The sequence below is a fragment of the Schistocerca nitens genome, chromosome 9, assembly GCF_023898315.1.
Source record: "Schistocerca nitens isolate TAMUIC-IGC-003100 chromosome 9, iqSchNite1.1, whole genome shotgun sequence".
Classification (NCBI taxonomy): domain Eukaryota; kingdom Metazoa; phylum Arthropoda; class Insecta; order Orthoptera; family Acrididae; genus Schistocerca; species Schistocerca nitens.
In genome coordinates, this window is record NC_064622.1 from 510981897 (window position 1) to 511004071 (window position 22175).

Genomic DNA, 22175 nt, shown 5'->3' on the forward strand with positions numbered 1-22175 from the left:
CCATTTGAACCATTTGCAAGTGTTGAAGCAACCAGTTTTGTCAGAAATCCGAGCAGTTTCCGCCAAGAAATCGGCACATTCCCAGCCACGTAATAAATTTCTCTCTGTAAAACATGAGAGGATACCAGTACGCCGCAACTTTGCGGGAAACTATCAAAGTGAAAATGTTAGACATAAAACTACGAATACCAAACTTATTGTTCAGATATCGTAGGAGAAGATCTTATCCTCTAATTAAAGTACTCAGTCATCCAAAAAGTGTAAGTGCAAACAAATAAAGAATAATATGCTAAATTACTACATAAATGGATCGGAAACAAATTATTCTTAACACTAAGTTAATGTTGTAACGAGGCCCCAGCGGCCGACTGTCAATTCCCGCGAGGACCTCTACTGCGGTTTCTATTTGAGGGGTTAGATGGTCTGACTTCCACTACTTTGTTCTGGTGATCACGTTGCGGACTTCGCCTACCATTCCCTCCATTATTTCTTGTTTGCCCTGAGTTCCAGACCGGCTGCAGCAGTGGTTAAAACTTTGCATCTCTCTCCTGTTGCTATTTCTGTTTTCGTGAAAGTTGCCGTCATATGTCCCCCCCTCTGCTTCTATCATTCCACTGAACCTCATTATTAAATATTTGGCCTTGATACTGAGATCCTGTTGCCCTGTTTCTATTCGTGTTTTGCCCGTCGTTATTTCCTCCAGATACACCTTGCGAATTCCGTTCATTATGTCCCTTGCGTTTTGTACTCCCTTGGCAAAGTCTTACTTTCGTAGGGCGGTTTTGAGTGACTGTGCTGTGTCATTACATTTGCCAATGAGCAGTTCCTGGTACCTCAGTGGCAGTTTCATGTAGCAGTGTCGCATTATCTCCTAATCATTTTATGTTTGCTCCAGGTAACGGTTCTTGTTGACAAGCGTCTCAAACTTTTACTGGACTGTGGCACCCCGATGCTCCGTAATCCTTCCCTGACATAATCTCCTGTTTAATCCTTTCTTGGGTGTCCTGTGGCCTGTAGGTATTTAGGAAAGCCTCTCTGAAATCGCCGTAACTGCGGCAGTTTGCTGCAACGCTACACACATGCTCTGCTATTGAACCTTCCAGGAATCCAACAGGGAAATTTCAGTTTGTGTGCTAGTGGCCATGATTCAGATAGTACCCTATCATAGTGAGCAATCCATGTCTTGGGGTGTAATGAATTGTTCTCTTCGTAAACCTGAAAATTTTGTACTGATAGAAAAGTTTGAAGTCGAAATATTTATAATTATGCGCCCCTGGACATTGTCTAAATTCTGGTGTGCGTGCGCCCAGGATTTCATGGCCCCCCGATCTCTGAATGCTGTTGCACCCTCACCTCGTGTCCTCGTGTCACGCAGTAATGTTGCCGTACGTCTGAGTTGCACGCAACTTCGATCCGGTTCGGCACTTTCTGTACTACGTTAAGCGGGCGCTCCTGCCATAAATCGGCCTATGCCGGGGATGTGGCTGTGGGTTGAGTTATAGAAATTTGTCTTTGGTATACCTGGTGACCAATGGACTCATGGCGACGTGCTGTTGCTTCTGGCTGAATTTCTACACGAGCAACGCGTTCACATGTTTGTCTCATCTCATCTGCCAGCTCACTGTGTTAGGTAGTCGGCCGTGTTTGCTCGTCTTTGATTTCTAACATTTCGTCCTGTGTCTTTTCAGCTACTCTCTGTCCCTGATTATTAAGAGCAGAAATAGTATTCTTGGTTGCGCTCACCTCCATCTTTGCCAGCGCTACCTGATTTCTATGAATTTGGGCATTTTCCGGGCATCTCGTGCTACTAATCTGGCTGTACTAGCCTCACATCTGGACTCAACTCCTACTTGTCACGTCTCACCTGACTTTTGCCTAATATCTTCAATCTCTGCTTTTATACCCATTACTTCATTCCTTACCTGATTTACGTTTTCGACGAACTCATCAGCCGTTCTTTGACCTTCCTTAATTTCTTTCATTACTTAGTCCTGTATCTCTTCCTCCTTGTCTTGTCGCTTCTGAATTTCCCTAATCTCCTCTCTTTGGTCTTATTCCTGGCGTCTCTTTTCTTCCCATTCCTTCCTCTGTTTTTGCTTCCTCTGTCGTCTCTTTTCTTCCCTTTCCTTCCTCTGTTTTTCCTTCTCCTTTCGTCTCTTCTCTGCCTCTTGCATAAAATGAATGATCGATTCTAACTACGTACCTCTAGTAACGTACCAGGACAAAACGCACGTGATTCAACTGCTTCATGACGACTTGCCCCCAAAATCGGACTGTTACTTTCCCTTACTGTACCTCTTTGCGTATTCACGGAACCTACTTGACCTGCCGCCACGACATCGTTTTCACTTTCATTTCCTGAGTGCACTGAAGCGTCATCATCAGACATTGACATTTGTGCCCCGTTTATGGAGTGATTTAAATGAGCTTCTTCCGCCGTCCTATCTTGTCCTGCATCAATGACTGGCTCGTGTTCCGTTTTGGACGACATTAGTGCGAAGCCTTTCTCACTGCACACATCAGCTATGCTTCTCGTAAGCATTCAGTTCAACTGCTACTTCTGCAAGTTTCCTGCTGTAATGCATCACGCGCCAGAACTCTACTCTAACCTCCTTTCAAATAATGTACACACTTATGCCTAAGTCCATGAAACAAAACCTATCCTAAAATGTCTTACACATCCCCATGAACAAATTAGCTTCAAAAAAGCTTGCACAATGCTGTTAGCAACGACACAACATCAGACAAGAAGTGATGCAAAGGTCACCGACAAGGCACAATGAGAAAAAAAATAGATGACACAGACAATACATACACCGCAATAAAATGATTGTAACATACTACAAATTACCGAGATACAATGCATAGCGCCAGAATCAAGTCTAAGTGTTCTCAGTGTACCATACGCCCATTTTTTTTAAAAAAAAGTCTTTTCTGCAAGATAACTATCTCACAAAAGAGACATGATTTGAGAGCCTCGCCAAGGGACGCCAATTACAAGCCGTCGCTTGCTTCAGTCATAAATATATTACTTTTGAATACATTATGGGAGTGGCAGTGATCAATGAGTTACAAATATTTACTATTAAAAACAGTCTTGACCACGACTGATGCTAAATGTTACTGTCTTAACTTAAAGAAAAGTACCACGTTCTCAATAACCTTCAAATCGTGAGCTACACCCTTATCTTTTTTGACAAGAAATTAATGAATTTACTCATGACACTTCTGAGCCTATGTCTGTGACTACTTTCAGAACTCAATAGAACTTTGAATTGCTCGTGTACCCATGTATCATCACAATAAAATAAAAACAGTGAATAGTAGATGGAGTGTGAATTGCACAGTGGCATATTTAAGTTTACAAAAATAATGACAAGTTTTTGTTAACCCTTTTATAACTACAACGAGCTGCCAAGTCTTACAAAAAATGAGAAACGCAAATCAGAAAAGATATGGTGCTTCAGTGGCAAAACATTCAGTGCGGTGGAAGCTATACAAATTCTCCCCTGAATTAATCCCTTTTGGAACAAAATCTGACTTTTTTTTTTTTTACACTAAAACCCAGTACAGCACAAACTATGTATGGTTCACGGAGAACGGGATCTGTGAATATCATTTAACAACCCTACCATGGTGCAGCAATACTTCACCCTTTCAGTTTGATTCAGGCGCCAGCAGAAATCGGTGCGCAGTGAGCGAGGAGCGGTGTGCTACGGCAACTGTAATATTCTGTAGCGGCACCACCGTTTAGGATAGGGAAAGTTAGTTTTGTGCGATATTCAGAGCACAAGTTACAGCCAGGTGTGGGCCAGATTGCAATAAGTTATGCATACCAGCAGCTGCGAAGGCAAATAGAGGCCACAGGGCCGTAGAACTGCCGCAGAGGGTGCACACAGCAGTTTCCACGGCGCAAGTCACAGGCAGCAGAGGGCCACTGGCCATCTTAAGTGTTACGCATACGCGACATGAAGAGGCGTGCTTGGCAAAACAGAGGCGCACAGCCGAGTATAAATAGGTGCCGTTTTCTAACGATATTCATTCAAGTGTGGCAGCTCTCCAGGATGGCAGGGCGTATCACACCACCAGGCTACACGCAGCAACAGATGGAGCGCCAGTGTTCCAGTCCACGGTGGGTCATTGGTTCGACCCTCTGAGGCAGATGCGGGATCCGCAGCCAGACAGAGCCGGGCCACTCTTTAGCTCGCTACCGCAGGCTGTTGTCTCAGCTCCCGACACACGCCGGAGACTTCCCGAGGCGAGGGCCGCAGATTCGGACGCCGGATAGCGGGCGCTTGTTCGTCGCCACGACCTCAGCCATGCCAGTGAGGAGAAGGACGCAGCTGGCCGCCCGCGGCTCACACTGAGCAGCGCCGAGTCGGCTGCTGGCACAGCCATCCTGCCATCATCGGAACTCAGTGGGCCGGCAAAGGCCGGCACGGCACAGTGTTGCGTTGCACAGGCCGCTGGGGTGCTTCCTCAGCATTGCGGGGCCCTGTGACACAGACTGAGGTGAACGGAGCACTGTAGTGGAAGCAAATAAATCGTTTGGAAAGTTCTCGCCGAATTTTAATACGGCACCTCCTGGCACCCAACCCACAACAGTTCTGATGCGTCCACAAAAGCTATGCAGATTGGCGTTTCGATTATTATATCATGGGAAGTTTTCCAGCCCTGAAATCCTGGCAGATTTCAGTGTGAGGTGCTGGTCTGGCCAAACCAACTTGGCTCACAGGCACGAAAATGCATGCTGGAAATGTCAAATACCAGACAGCCGACTCAGACCCTCAAGATACATCATATTTATGAGATGACATGCATTTCCACTATCGGTACTGCCACTAGCTCTTAGTCCGCCACAAGTTGCATGTCTCACCCACTAGGGAAAAACGTGAAGTTCTCCAACAGGGCAGGACCAGAAGGCAAAGAATTACAAACAATTTCCACGAAGCCTCAGCATGGGAGCCGATTTATTAGAAAACGAAATAGCCTCCACATTGTACAAACCAATCGAACTATCCTCTACTCATAGAATCTCCTCTAATGACTGTTATGTTGGCCTGGTAGACAACCGGGGCTCCCTCACAAAGGAGCACAGGGAGAGCAATCCTTTGCTTTGTATATCCTGAGAGGATCCAATCAGCGACTAGGTCTAGTACTGTGCTGGTCTCTGCGTTCTGATCAGGTACTGTACTGCCGAGGCTGGCAGGAGCGGCGCTTACATTCTCTTCTTGTAGAGGCCGCTCCTGTCGTGGTGCGGTCCTATTCAGGGGGCCATTGGCTGATGTCGTCTCACCGCCTTCTCTGCCCTTGGTTTCTTCGCCTTCGTTCCGGCGCTTTTCGATATGCTGGACCGTCTTGCCGGACCGTCATCGTGTAGGGAGTGCGACCATGGCGGGAGAGGCAGGAGGGTGGGGATCTGTAGCCCCAGTGGACATCAAGCTTCCAGTCGTACTCCACCATCTGGCCTGCACTCTGGCGGAAAAGTCCCTCGGAAAACGACTAGAAGGGTACGAGTCCACCTCCTGATGCCAGGAACCAGATGACGAAGACGGCAACTGCTGCGGTGTGGGCGGGTCCAGCTGCATCCGTAGAAAGAGAGGATGCAGGGCAGATGAAGGCTCCGTCTCCATGGGGTCGTCCCACTGTGTCGAGATGGCACCCCCTGGCAGCTTCTGTGGCCGCGGAGTCCTCTGGGAAGAGACACTGCAAGATCATCGGCACATGACAGAGGCGAAGTTGATTTTGATGTCGGCGCTGCAAGCCATCTGGACCTGAAATAAGAAACATGCATGCGCCAATTCGACGGACGACCTCGCCTGGCGCCCACCGTTTGCTGCCACTAAAAACCCTGCAAAAGACAATATCGTGCTGCGCGAAGCGATATTTGCGGCCTTCCTGTGGCGCCGGATGCTGAGGAGGGTGGACCAGGTGGAGCAGAGTCCGATGGTGGCGGCCGTTGAAGCAATTCCGCCGACGACATAAGGAGAGGCACTGCTTGATCCCTGTTGTGGACGGAGCGAAGTTTGGCCATATGCTGCTTGAAGGTTCGAACAAAACGTTCTGCTTCGCCGTTTGACAGTTCATGGACCGGTGCACTAGTTAGATGTTGTAAGCCACTGCCTTCACAGAATTTTTCAGATTCAATTGACGTGAAATGAGGTCCGTTGCCTGACACTATGACTTCAGGTAAACCCTCGAGGTAAAAAATAGAGGACAACACCTGAATTATGCAACGTGACATTGTCGAGTTCATTGGCTCAGCAAAAGGAAACTTGCTATACGAGTCAACCACAATCAACCAGCGAGTGTTCCAAAAAGGTAGCGCAAAGTTTATGTGCACACTTTGCCATGGTGATTGCGACTTAGGCTAAGCAGAAAATTTTTGTTGCCGAGCGGACTGACTTTCCGCATATGCGTGACACTGTGACGTTATCTGTTCTATTTGGGTGTCCATACCGTGCCAAGTACAGTGTCGATGCGCTAACTGTTTCGTATGAACAATCTCCCAGTGTCCTCGGTGAAGTAACTGCAACACTTCTTTTTGCAAAACTTTAGGGATCAACATACGTGACCGTCCACTGTCATTTTGAACAAGAATCACACCTTTGTGTACATCGAGGCTATGCCATCGTGCCAAGTATTGGCACACTACAGAGTTGTTTATACTATTCACTGAGTAAGACCAAGATGTGCGAATTTATGTTAGCAAAATGTTCAAATCTGGATCAGCCTCCGTGGCCTGTGCAATTTTCCTATAGTTCAGAGGAAAGGATTGGAGCAATTCAGAACCGGGAGCATCGATGTGATAACACGTTGCAGCAGAAGCATCAAAGTCTGTATCGGCACCAATCAGAAGGTGTAAAAGTGCGTCCGTATTACCATGGACGATACACGATCTCGTTCTGGTATTGAGACAACAACAAAGCCCACCTTTGCAATTTTTGGGCAGTTTGCAAAGGAATCGGCTTCGTCGGATGAAACAAGGGTTGCAAAGGCTTGTGATCTGCTACTAAATAGAATTTTCTGCCATACAAATCCAGTGGCGGAATTTCGTGACACCATACACAATAGCCAAAATCTCTTTCTGAATAGTTACACTGAGCTTTGGACAACACTTTAGATACGAAAGTGATAGTTGTGTGTTTATCACCAATTCTGTGCGAAAGCATTGCATCGATTCCATAAGAGGAAGCGTCAACTTGCAATACCACTGGTTTTTCTCTGTCACTTTGTTGTGAATGCTTCAGCAGTTACCCATTTGGATTTTATTGCTCTCACCTGAGGGCGGCATTTCTTTCTATCTTATGCTAATACTTCTGGGATTCCTACGGTTCTCATTATCTGGATTGGATGGAGAGTTGTCTAATCTAAAACACCCTAATGTGTAGCTACCTGAGTAGCAGCCTCTGTTGTGTGGTGCCCAACTGACCAATTCCAAGAAGTCATTGGTCTAACATGTTACACAACGTTGAAAGTCTGTGGTTAGATCCTTCCACTCAACTCAGGACCAAGAGGCAATGATCAGTTCTGGGGACAATGCTGCAAATTTTGTTGTTGGGATTCCATGTGCAAGTCTGATCTTCTCAACCTTCCTGCCGTTCACTGGAATGAGTCAAGTATGACCTCGGAGCCCAGATGACAGGCATCATTTGTCCAATGTGGGCCACAGTCTGCAGTTGGCTGCATCCTGCTCTACATGTACATACATATGTACATGTACATATTGATAATCCACAAGCCACTTTACAGTACGTGATTGACGGTATCTACCACTACTAGTCATTACTCTTCCTGTTCCACTTACAAGTAGAAAGAAGGGAAAATGTCTGCTTATATACCTCCATATGAGCCCTAACATCTTGTGTCTTATTTTCATGGTCCTTATGCACAATGTAAGTTGGAAGCAACAGAATTGTTCTGCAGGCAGCTTCAAATACCAGTTCTCTAAACATTCTCAATAGAGTTCGTTGAAAAGAACTTTGTCTTCCCTCCAGAGATTCCCATTTGAGTTGCTGAAGCATCTCTGTAACACTTGCCTGTTGCTGAAACCTACCAATAACAAATCTAGCTGCCAGCCTCTGCATTGTATTGATATCTTCCTTTTACCTGACATGTGGTACAGGTTCCAGACACTCAAGCAGTTCTCAAGAATAGGTTGCACTATATGATGTCTCCCAATAAACCGAAGTTGACCATTTGTCTTTCCTACCAAAGTCCTCACGTGCTCGTTCCACTTCACATCACTTTGCAACGCTATGCTATTTAAATGACATGATTGTCAAGTAGGACACTACTGATACTGTATCTGAATGTTACCAGTTTGTTTTCCTTCTCATCCCCATTAACTTATATTTTTCTACATTTTGAGCTAACTGCCATTCATCACACAAACTAGAAATTTCGTCTAAGTCACTCAACTCCAACATCTTACTGTACACCACATCATCAGCAAACAAATGCAGATTGCTGCCCACCGCCGGCCGAAGTGGCCGTGCGGTTAAAGGCGCTGCAGTCTGGAACCGCAAGACCGCTACGGTCGCAGGTTCGAATCCTGCCTCGGGCATGGATGTTTGTGATGTCCTTAGGTTAGTTAGGTTTAACTAGTTCTAAGTTCTAGGGGACTAATGACCTCAGCAGTTGAGTCCCATAGTGCTCAGAGCCATTTGAGCCATTTTTTTTGAGCTGCCCACCCTATCCACCAAATCATTTATGTATACAGACAATAACAGTGGTCATATCACACTTTCCCTGGGCGCTCCTGGCAGTACCTTCTCTGATGAGCACTTGCCGTTGACGACAGTGTAGTGGGTTCCGTAACCTAAGAAGTCTTTAAGCCACTCACAAATATGTGAATCTATTCTAAATGCTCGTATCTTCTTTAAAAGGCTGTAGTGGGGCATTGTGGCAAATGCTTTCCAGACATCTAGAAATATGGAATCTGCATGTTGCCCTTCATCCATAGTTCACAGTGTATCATAAGAAAAGGGCAAGCTGAGTTTCGCACGAGCAATACTTTATAAAACCGTGCTGATTTGTGGACATAAGCTTCTTGGTATCAGGAAAATTTATTATTTTCAAACTGCGATATGTTCAAGGGTTCCGGTGTTAGGGATGTTGTTCTGTATTTTTGTGGGTCCTTCTTATGCCCAGGAGTCACCTGCACTTTTTTCCAGTCTCTTGCATCTTCGCACTGTGTGAGAGACTCATGATAAATGCAAGCTAAGTAAGGGGCCAATGCTGCAGACTACTCTTTGAAAATCCAAATTGGGACTTACTTGTTTGCAGCTCCTTCAGTTGCCTGTCTACATCAGAGACACATATTACTACGTTGTTCGTATGGGAATCTGTTCGATGGTCAAATGACAATATGTCTGTACAGTTCTCCTATGTGAATGATATCTTGAACATGAAATTTAAAACTTGAGCTTTAGTTTTGCTTTCTTCAACTGCCGCACCAGTCCGGTCAGCACTCAGTGCCTGTTGGAATAGCCTTTCCTCGTTCTTACTGCCATTTCCCTAAGGGGTACCATCGTTTGCTGTACATGTGAATTGCCAATGATTAATAGACCCCCGTCCTTTTGCATTTGCCTCCTTTTGACACTGGACAAAACAGGTTTCCCAAAACCAGGTGAAGTGAGTCCCACATCCTCAGTTTCAGTTTCATTTAAAGACAGCACCTCAGACTTGTTGGTTATGAGGAGTGGTACAACACCCTGAGTCCTCCCTGATTCTATACACCCTGTATAGGATGCCTAGATCTACCACTGAAACGCCACTCACATTCCAGTGGACGAGTAATGACAAATGTCGGACTTTCTGCAGAGGACACAGGATCCACAGGAGAGTATAGTGCTTGAGATATCTTTTGTATATGATTTGATGTGCTCTTTACACCTAGCATTGAAGTGTTGGCTTGTTTGTCAGGTACATAAAACCATAAAACACAGAGCATTCCTGGTATGTTACTTCATATGTTCCAGAGTTTGATATCTTACTCGTAATTTTTTTTTTCTTTGTGGTTCTTGATGATATTTGCAATCTTTAGTGATACATTGCTGATGTCTCCAACGCATCATTCTACCGAGCCTGGGGTTAACAAGTAATTTGTCCCTCTCAGTAATAAATACTTGGGAACAGAGTTGGAGAACAGCATATGACTGACACAATATTTTAGTGACACACCTAGTCATCATTGGCAACTATTGCCTGTTGTACTCATCATCAGATATGAACAGATGCCCATGTTTTCTATTGTTATTCTGCAGGTCACTAAAGTATTAAGTCAATACGTTTTTTTCTGAAGGAAAAACTCTAGGAGAATAGGGTTATGACAAATTCATATTTTGTTTTGTTTGATGATGTATTGGCAAACCCAACCTTATGATCTAAAAACATGGCATTATTTTCGTGTGGAATCATATATAAGAATCTAGTAAGCTAGTGCAGTTATTGAAACACAGAGAATGTATTCTTGAGCAAAGGGGATCTCATCCCCACCAACTACAGCCAAATTTAGGTTTATTTTCTCAAACAAGTTCACCATAACTGTGGTGTGGTTCATTTGTAATGATGACATTCATACCAATCTAACAATTTGCCCCATTTATTCCCATTTCTAGCCTTCCTCTTTTTCCTATTTGGGAAAGTGGTTTAAACAGAATATTAAACATTTGAGAAAACACCAAAATTTTCAAAGAGTCATTGTTGCTGAGTTCATGTCTCTTACTTAGCAATCTGCAGTCATCTTAAAAGTATAGAATAGTTGTGTGAAAATTTTAAAATAGTGTAACACTGCCAAGTTGTTTTGTGACACTGTAGTTACAGTCTTTTTACTGTTGTCCTTGATTGTGAATCAGTCTTACTGGGATAGGACATTTTATTTGCATGGTTTGGAAACTCCTTCTTTCATTGAAATAAACCATCACTAATACATTTTACTCTTCAGCTATTTCAGGTTCAAAGCTCTGTCACATTTTGCTTATACCAGTTTCTGACATGAAAATAGCATATTATATAACCATATTTTACATAATTCTCTTAATCTTGTGTTCTATCATCAAAAGCTCTTTTACATTCAGAAGACTCCTTGTATATTAATATTGTTGTTTTAAGTGTGGTTCTGAGAAATGACTATTATTAACTCACATTTAATACACTGTAAGTACAGTTTTTCTGATACTGCAATCTTTATCTTTTCCATGAAAGCATTTTTTCACATAAATAGCATTTCCACTTGGACAGCTACTCTTATCCCAAGTCAAAAAATTTCTGCCTTGTAGCTCTGGTACTTGTGGGTGCTGCATCTACAGTGGGTAGCAGCAGTAATCAAACCATGGTGGTAACTTCATGATTATTTCCACAGACAATCAATTTGCTGCATAGTTGCTCCAAAAAAAATTTCCCATGAAACCAACAAAGCTCTTGTGAACAATCACTGGCCAGGTTCAATCACTGACCTTATCAACCAAAATCAAGCAGGTTTCGAACAAATCACACCCTTATTCCTGTTTAGGCCTTTGCTTACATCTGAGATGGGTATCCTACCCTCATTTACTGTAGTGCATCGCCCACCCAACCTACACATTATCCTACTCCACCCCTCACTCATTTCTGTGCTCCATCCTGTATTTCAGATACTATTCATGTATGAGCCAGCTTATACAAATATGTTTATGTTTATTTAAGAGACTGACTGAAAAGTAGGCGCCTGGTTTTATCTTCCTCAGCACCTTTAAGAATTTTCCCAAAGAGTTTGGCATGCGAACATTTTTGCACTTTCCTTATTGTACAACTCACCTCAAATTCTCACAATGTCCCATAACTGGAACTCACTCACACCCACTAGTCCTTCACTGTAAGTTGATCATAGCCATCCACTCCCAGTAACCCTTTCTTATTTTCTAATTCAGCCCAACTCATTGTCATATGTCTTTGTATCTCATCTCTCTACTGTTAATACCTCATTCCTTCCTTCCTACTGCTGCTGTCTCTCCTCAATGAATACTACCTTTCAATATTTATTACTTTTCTGTCTCTTTGCTGCAGAAACTGTCTTCTTCTCTCTCAGCTTAAGAAAAGTGCAAATTGTTCACTTTCCAATATTTATGGGAAAATTTTTAAAGGTGCTGAGGAAGATAGAATGAGGCAGCTGGTATCCTACCTTTTAGCCAGAGTCTTTTAAATAATAAACAGAAATATATTCAAATTTTTTGTGGTCTGTTAGGAGCATTTTTCTGCTCGTGTCGTGTGTCGTGTGACGAGGGCCTCCCATTGGGTAGACCGCTCGCCTGGTGCAAGTCTTTCGATTTGACACCACTTCGGCAACTTGCGTGTCGATGAGGATGAAATGATGATGATTAGGACAACACAACACCCAGTCCCTGAGCAGAGAAAATCTCCGACCCAGCCGGGAATCGAACCCGGGCCCTTATGATTGACAGTCTGTCGCGCTGACCACTCAGCTACCGGGGGTGGACATTTTTCTGCTGTTTCCCTTCTTTTCCACCCTGCAGCAGAGCATGTAACTCATATGCAAAGAAATGTATTGCTCACTAAAATTTGGATAGTTTACTTATGTGAAATTAAAATAATGCAAAACTAATTTTACTCCTCATACCAGATTTTACATGCAAAAAAATTTTCCATCTAATCTTCAGTTTCTACCCTCTCTAGCTTTTGCCCTCTAGTATCATGGAAATTATGCCTTAATGCCTTAACATATGTTCTATTATCGTGCCCCTTCTTCTATAATAACCAGCATTTTCCCCACATTACTGTCCTCATCAATTTGCCGAGGACCTTCTCATTTGTTAACTTACCAGTCAACATGATTTTCAGAGTCCTTCTGTAACACACTGCATCTCAAACAAGTTGAATATTTTCTTTGCCATTTATTTATTTACAGTGAGCAGCCAGAACACTATGACCATTGACCTACTGTCAATATAAATCGATCTAGGTGACAGTGGCGTCACCTGGCAAGGAATCACTGCTAGTCAGACACATGCATGGTAAATATGGTGCTGTCTATATGTTAATGGGGAAGGAGCACAATCTGTCTGAATTTGACTGAGAGCAAATTGTGAGGGATTAGGGGCTCGTCATGAGCATTTCAGAAACTGCACAACTTATTGTGTGTTCGAGTGTCTTCAATAAATGGCAAAAAGGTGAAACCATGTCCAGGCATCATGGGGTTGGGCATCCATCCTTGATTACAGATGTTAGATGTCATATGGTGGGCAGAATGGTAAAACAGGACAGGTGCTGAACTGTGGCAGAACTAACATCAGATTTTAATGCTGGCCATGTGTGTCTGAAAACACAATGCACTGAACACTCCTAATGATGGGCCTCTGCAGCCAACGACTCCTGCATGTTCCAGTGTTAACAACACAACTACAACTGAAATGGGCATGTGACCATCTGCACTGGATGTTGGTGCAGTGGCAGAGCACTGTATTGGCTGATGAATTCTGATACTTTCTTCATCAAACCAATGGGAGGGTGTGAATCCATCATCTTCTGGGGGGACAGCTCCTGGACATCTGTACTGCGGGACAGAGACAAGTTGGCGGTGTATCCATTATGCTCTGGGGAACATTCACTTGGACACCTGTGGGTCCAGTGGAGCATGTGCAAGGCACCATGACACCCAAGGAGTATCATGTACTGGTTGCAGACCATGTACACCCCTTCATGACGATCACATTTCCCAATGGCACTGACATTTTTCAACAAAATAATGCACTATGTCAGAAGGCCAGGAGTATGACGGAGTGGTTCAAGGAACACAGTGGTGAGTTCCAATTGATGTGCTGGTCCCCCAACTGTCCAGATCTGAACTCAGTCGATCATATCTGGGATGCAATTGAATGTGGCATCAGATCTCATCAAGCCCCTTCCCAGAAGTTATCAGAATTAGATGACTTGTATGGGCTCATTGCTTTCATGCCATGACATGTTGCACATTGTCAATGCCAAGGCTGGACATACTGGCTAATAGGTTGACAGGAGACCATTACATGTATTCCTTGAATGGCAAATTGGTTGTGATACAGTCAACAGTCATCTCTGAGCAACAGGAATATGCTCAGGAGATAGTGGACAGTGTCACCTGTGTTATCCATTGAGATGACACTGATTCCATTCACCAGATGACACTGTGTCCCTTTGTAGAATACTGAATGATGTTTGGCAATCAGAGCCAGGCATGAAACGTTATAGCAATTCAAACACTAACTGAAAGAACTCTAAAGGAATTCACCAATTTTGTTACTTGGTCCACTCCAAATGCATGAGTTTGAGAATAAGGCTGATTTCAGGCTAGGGGAGCACACCTCCCCTTGTTTACAAACGGAGTCTTGGTGGGTACACCTAAAGACATGGCTCAGGTTGTAGCCGAAAATTTTTCTACCATCACTGCATCCCAGGTGTTCTGTAGGACATGGAGAATAGGAGTACTAACTTCTTATTGTGTAATAAGGAGTTCTGAAGTCTCTCATTCTACATGTGGGAATTGGAGTTAGCCATATGGTGTCTGCAGCCAGAGACACTGCTTAGAGCAGGGTCCAGATAAGATATATTATGCCATTCTCCACCATCTGTGTCTGGAGCCAAAGACAAGCTCCTATCTGGTTTCAATATCATCTGTCATATGGAAGGATGCAATATCACTTCCCTTACACAAACCATGTATATAAGTAATGTGGTAATGTGAGCTGACCATAAAGCCAGAAACTTAGGCCAATGAAGCTGATTTTACATTCCCACTTGAGAAGACCATATGTCTCTGCTTCAACCTTGCTTGTAATAGTTTTCACCCACTAGAGTTCACAGTGAGGGACAGTATTTTGGGTGTTATGTTTGACTCAAAATTAACCAGTCTTCCGCACCTAAAAATCCTGCAAACAAAGGACTTGGGATCATTGAATATTTGGAATTACCTCAGTGGTAAAGTGTGAGGAGCTGACAGATGCTGCCTCCTGCAGTTTTACAGATAGGGCATTTGTCAGATCACAATTATGTTATGGCAGTGTGGTTTGCAGATTAGCCCATATTTCCTACCTCAAGATGTTAGACACTATCTGCCATGAGAGCATTAAGGTATTGAGTGGAGCCCAGTTCCGAGCCTGTGTGTAGAGTCTGGTGAACCACCGCTCCTGATTCCCAATTCAATGGTGTCTCCATCTTGTTCGACAGACTTTGACAGTTTCAGTGTTGCCTCAGTCATTGGCATGTAGTGCAGCAGCCCAGTCCAACTTTGAGTGGTTGCTCAGGAATCAGTCCCATGCATCCAAGCCATTAAGGATACGCGCTACCAACTGTCTCAAAGATCTGGATTTATCAGACTCCTGAACAGACAGCCAGGGATGGCACAAATAGCCACCTTGGTATTGTCAGAGACCCAAAGTGATTTTAAATCAGATGCTGTACAAGAAAACTTGTATTCCATATTTTCAATATTATGTTTTTACAATTAATTTCTTTTTCATTTTTATGTGTGCAACACAGTTTTGTTGTTGTTTATATGGATGAATCCCAGCAAGAGAATGCCCTTGGTTGTTCATCTGTTTTCCATGACATGGTTTTTGAAGTGTGTCTTCTGGAAAAATTAACAAATATTATGATGCAGTTATAGGGCAGTATGATGGTCCTTGAGCAGTTTCAAATGCATCACAGTACAAGGTTCCTCATCTGTTGTGATTTGCTCAGTGCACAAGCCATGCACCAAATGTACCCTAAAGAACATTTGATTTAGGTCAGCTGCTGCGAATTGGTGTGGTAGAAAAGTTCCCGACAGTCATGTATGGTACCAGTATCAGAGATACCTCAAGTATTACCCTATCCTGTGGATCCTGTGCCCTCTGCAAGAAGTATGTGATCTGTCATTAATCGCCCACTTGACTTCAAGTGGCGTTTCACTGGTAGACCTAGGCATCCTGTACGGGATGGATGGTATCGAGGGAGGACTCAGGGCGTTATACCAATCCCCCTAATCAACAATTTCGAGGTACGATCTTTGAATAAAACTGAGCTAGTGGGACTCACTTCATCTGTTTTGGGGAAAACTTTTTCTTCTGATGCCAAGAGGAGGCAAACAGAAAAGACTGGGGCTCTATTAATTGTCATCAGTTCAATCTATGGTGAATGGTGAATTATGGTGCTCCTAGGGGAGTGACACCAAGGGCAGAAAAGGACACCAGTTGCACTCAGTGTGTGTGCCTGGGGGCCTCACTGAACATGCTGAAAAGGTTATTCCAGCAGCTATTGTGGGAACACGGTACAATGAACTGCAAATAGAGGCACACATTGGAACAAATGATGTCTGTTGTCTGTGCTCTGAGGTCATTCTTAAATCATTCCAGTGACTGGCAGAGAAAGTTGAGGGGACCAGTCTCATGTACGGAAATTCAACGAAGTTCACAATTTGCAGCATTGTTCCTAGAACTGGTCATGGCCCCTTGATTCTGAGTCAAGTGGAAAGACTGAACTACACTTTGAAGGTTCTGTGACAAGCTAGGCTGCAACTTCCTGGATGTGTGTAATAGGCTTAAGAACTGTAGGGTTCCCCTAAGTGAATCAGTTGAGCACTATACAATAAAGGCTGAATGTGTGTTGAGTGCAGACAAAAGGTTTTTTGATTAGTTGATTCTCCATGGCTGTAATAAATTCAGCAGTATCAGTGTAAGATCATATGAAGTGCCTCTGACAGGTGAGAGCAATAAAATTGTAGTGGTTAATTGCTGAAGCATTCGAAACAAAATGCCAGAGTTTGAAGTCCTCCTGAAAAGAAGTCAAGCTCACACAATACTAGATACAGAATGCTGGTTGAAACTTAAAATTGATAGCAGTGAGATTTATGGAGGAATTTTTGTTGAAGTTTCGAGAACATACATTCACCGAGGAGTCAAGCAGTATATTGCTCCCTACTACGTGTATCTCGCAAAGAGACCATGAGGATAAAATCAGCTAGATTAGAGCCCACACAGAGGCATACCGACAATCTTTCTTTCCATGAACAATACGAGACTGGAATAGAAGAGAGAGCCGATAGAGATACTCAAAGTACCCTCCGCCACACACCGTCAGCTGGCTTGCGGAGTATGGATGTAGATGTAGATGTATATCAAAAGGAATTACCAAAGGGAAATGGAGGTGGTGCGTTTTTTGTGGTAGACAAGAAACTCAAGTCAACTGAGATAGATGTTGTGAGATTGACTGGGACAAGTCTCAGTATCAGTGGTGAGCATAAAATGATAATTAGATCCTTCTGTCACCCAACACACTTATATTATGATTAGTTAAACTTTTAGAGAAAACCTCAGTTCACTTGTACGTAAGTCCCCAATCATACTGTAATCATTGATGAAGACTTTAATCATCCAATGATCAATTGGGAAAATAACAGTTTTGTTAGTGGTGGGTGTGATAAGACATCCTGTGAAACATTAGTGAATGCCTTCTCTGAAAACTACCAGAACAGATAGTTCAGAACCCTACTCATGATGGAAATATATTGGATCTAATAGCAACAAATAGATCTGATCTCTTTGAAGATGTCTACATTGAGACTGGTACCGGTGATCAAGACACAGCTGTGGCAACATTGGCTGGCCGGTGTGGCCAAGAGGTTCTAGGCACTTCAGTCTGGAACTACGCGACTGCTACGGTCGCAGGTTCAAATCCTGCCTCGGGCATGGATGTGTGTGATGTCCTTAGGTTAGTTAGATTTAGGTAGTTCTAAGTTTTAGGGGACTGATGACCTCAGATGTTAAGTCCCATAGTGCTCAGAGCCATTTGCAACATTGATTACCAAAGGACAAAGGACAACTAAAACAAGCAGCAGGCTATATACGTTCAAAAAACTAGATAAAGAATCAGTGGTATCATATCTCATACCTAAAAGTATCAGAACAAGGCAGGAGCATGTAGAGGAACAATGGCTAAAGCTTCGAAAAATAGTTGATCATGCACTGGATAGATATGCACTCTGTAGATCAGTTCATAATGAAATGGACCCTCCATTGTATACAGGCAATGCTAAGAGATACTATAGAAACAGAGAATACTGCACAATTGGTGTAAAACAAATCATAGGGCTATTGGTAGAGATATGCTGAATGGATTGCATTTGGCTGTCAAGAGAGCAGTGCATAAAGGCTTCAGTGACTACCATAACAGAATAGTTTAATGATCTTTCACAGAATCCAAAGAAATTCTTGTCATATGAAAGGCCATTAGCAGCAATAAAGTTAGTGTCCAATCCCTAGTCAACAAGACAGGAAGTGAAAGTGAGGGTAGCAAAGCAAAAGCTGTAATGGTTAACTCTGTTTCTAGTGTTTCCTTACAATGGAAAACCCATGAGAATTGACAAAAGTTAATCATCATACAACTGAAAAGATGAGTGAAACAAGGATTAGTACCAGTGGTGTTGAAGAAACAGCTGAAATCATTTAAACCTAACAAAGCTCCAGGGCATGATGGAATCCCTATCAGTGTCTATACCGAATTTGTGGCTGAGTTGGTTTTTCTCCTCACTATAATCTATTGTAGATCACTTGAACTAAAAACTGTGCCCAGTCATTGGAAGAAAGCACAGTTCATACGTGGCTACAAGAAGAGTAGTAGAAGTGGTACATAAAAATACCATCCAATTCCCTTGACATCAATTTTTTGTAGAATTTTAGGACATATTCTGAGCTCAACAAAATGAGGTATCTCAAATGGAATGACCATCTCAATATCAACCAACATGGATTCCCAAAACACTGATCTTGTGAAACCCAAGTTGCACTTTTCTCACATGACATACAGAAAGCTTCACATCAGGACAGTGATCCATAAACCACCATACAATATCCTTGACATTGATTTGTTGTAGAATTTTAGAATGTATGCTGAGCACAAACAAAATGAGGTATCTCAAAGAGATTTACCTCCTCCATGCAACCAGCATGGATTCTGAAACATCAATCATGTGAAACCTAACTTAGCCTTAGATCAAGGCAGTTAGGTAGACACAGTATTTCTTGATTTCTGATTCAGTACCACACCAATTATTATTGTCCGAAGGATGATCATAAGGGGTATCAAGTGAAATTTGTGAATGGGCTAAGAAATTTTTCATATGGAGGATGCAGCATGTTATCTTGGATGGAGAGTCATTGTCAGAGGTGGGAGTAACTTCAGGTGCATCTCAGGAAAGTGTGTTGAGACTTTTGTGGTTCATATTGTACATTAGTGAACCTGCAGACAAAATTAATTTTAACCTCAGACTTCTTGCAAATGCTGCAGCTATCTGTAATGAAGTACTGTCTGAAAGAAGCTACAGAAATATTCAATCAGATCTTGATAATGTTTCAAAGTGGTGCAAATATTGGAAGCTTGCTTTAAATATTCAGAAATTTAAATCTGTGCATTTCACTGAATGAAAAAATGTATTATCCTATGACTATACTATCAATATGTCACTGTTGGAATTGGCCAACTCATACAGTCACCTGGGTGTAACACTTTGTAGGGATATGAAGTGGAACATTCACATACCCACTGTTATGGGTAAAGCAGGAGATAGACTTCTTTATTAGCAGAATACTTGGGAGGTGCACTCAGTCTACAAAGTTGATAGCATACAAATCACTTTTATGATACGTCCTGGAATATAGGTCAAGTGTGTGCGAACCATACCAAATTTGACTAACAGGAGATATTTAATGTGTAAGAGAAGGGCAACCTAAATGGTCACTGGTTTGTTTGACCCATGGGAAAGCATCACAGGTGCTGAAGAAATTGAACTGTCCAACTCTTGAAGATAGGCATAAACTATTCTGAGAAAGAAACTTCCTGACAGACTGAGACTCGAACTCGGGACCTTTGCCTTTCGCAGGCAAGTGCTCTACCAACTGAGATACCGAAGTACGACACACGCCCCGTCCTCACAGCTTTACTTCTGCCAGTACCTCGTCTCCTACCTTCCAAACTTTACAGAAGCTCTCCTGTGAACCTTGCAGAACTAGCACTGCAAGGTACTGGTAGAAGTAAAACTGTGAGGATGGGGCATGAGTCATGCTTTGGTAGCTCAGTTGGTAGAGCACTTGCCCGCAAAAGGTAAAGGTCCCTAGTTCGAGTCTCGGTCCAGCACACAGTTTTAATCTGCCAGGAAGTTTCATATCAGTGCACACTCCACTGCAGAGTGAAAATCTCATTCTATTCCCCAGGCTGTGGCTAAGCCATGTCTCTGCAATATCCTTTCTTTCAGGAGCGCTAGTTCTGCAAGTTTCGCAGGACGGTTTCTGTAAAGTTTGGAAGGTAGGAGACGAGATACTGGCAGAAGCAAAGCTGTGAGGGTGGGTCATGAGTCATGTTTTGGTAGCTCAGCTGGTAGAGCACTTGCTCGTGAAAGGCAAAGGTCCCGAGTTTGAGTCTTGGTCTGGCACACAGTTTTAATCTGCCAGGAAGTTTCATATCAGAGCACACTCCACTGCAGAGTGAAAATCTCATTCTGGTATCCTGAGAAAGTCTACTAACAAAATTTTAAGAACCAGCTTTAATTGATGACTCAAGGAACATACCACTATTCCATTCATATCACTCACAGAAGGATCATGAGACGAAAATTAGAATAATTACAGCATGCACAAAGCAACTCATTCTAATCATTCTTCTCACACTCCATAAGTGAATGGAATGGGAGAAAATACTAATAATTGGTACAATGGTACATATCCTCTGACATGCACCACACACAATTTTGCAGACTATTGACCTAGATATAAATGTAGTTCCATGACCCGTATAGTGACTGCAACACTAAGGGGAGGAGGTGGTCTTTTGCTGGGTGCATGGACATATCAGGATTCAGCAAAATGAAATATGTGACAGAGTAGCCAGTGAAGCATGTAGGATGGTGTTATATGTTAATGTGCCATCTCCTTATACTGAATGGTGGTAGGTGGCAAACAACAAACTGCAGTCACTCGAATCAATAGCACATGCCTGGTGGACTTCATGCTAACACATCGATGGAAGGAGGTGCTACACACCAGAAGGCACATCTGACATAACCCTTTAACCACGTTTAGCTTCTCTAGCTGAAGAATCTTCCACAGTGTGAAGTTTGTGGTGTACCACTTTCAGTTCAGCACATTTTGGCAATATGTATTTTGTGTATTGACATGAGGACCCCTGTTGGTTTGGCTGGAGATCTGCCCACCATCTCTGTCAACATTGACACAAGTGTCACATGTGTTTTGAAGCTAAAGTTCTGGGGATGGGAGGAAGTCTTCAATACATTATAAAGAACTCCACCTGTGGGAACAGCTTTGTCCTCCCCACGAGAATGACATGCTGATTCTTTGTATGGGCACTGATGATCTTGCTGTTGACCACTCCCAACCAAAATTGCCATCATCATCGGAAATGAATACTTCAAGCAGTCCAGCATCTTGAATGAGCTCTGCTTGTTATTAAATTGCTTATGTTTCTGCTTCGGCATTGACGGTGCTTCCTGGAAAAACAATTGCATTAGACTGCATTGTGTATGCAGAGGATTTTTCCTCCAATTTGAAATGAAACCTGTGTGTTGGAATTTCATGCACCATACGTATTAATAAAAGTAATCAATTTCCAGTGTTAGTGCGCAATCATTTTTGTGAATAAAACCATCTAGATTGCTTAATAAATTTCTTTATTTATTATGCTGGTTAACTGTTGCCATCATCGGATATCTACTACTAAAATTAAAGGAGCATAAAGAGCTACAGGTGTTTGTTATACATCAGACTACAAAAGAAGAAAAATTAAAAAGTTAAAAAAATTTTATAAAGTTCACTGACCGGAAAGCTTAGGACACGCAATACAAGTTTTATTGTCAGTATTAAGAAGCTACACATAATCCGGGTATCAACTAAGAACTTCACCCAAAAAGTTACTGCATTTACATGGTTATAATGAGGTTCTTTTCCAAATTCATCATTACAGGGTCATTTTATACTCGTAGTTTAAACTATCACTCCTAAGGTAAAAATTTTTACACTGTGTAATAGATTAATGTAGGGTTCTTCTTACATTTAAAGACGAAGCTTTAGCTATTGAGGTTGTGTAAAAATGTATTTTGAAAAATTCTGATGTGTAGAGCTTAGCAAACAATACCTTCATTTGAACTGGGTTGAGAT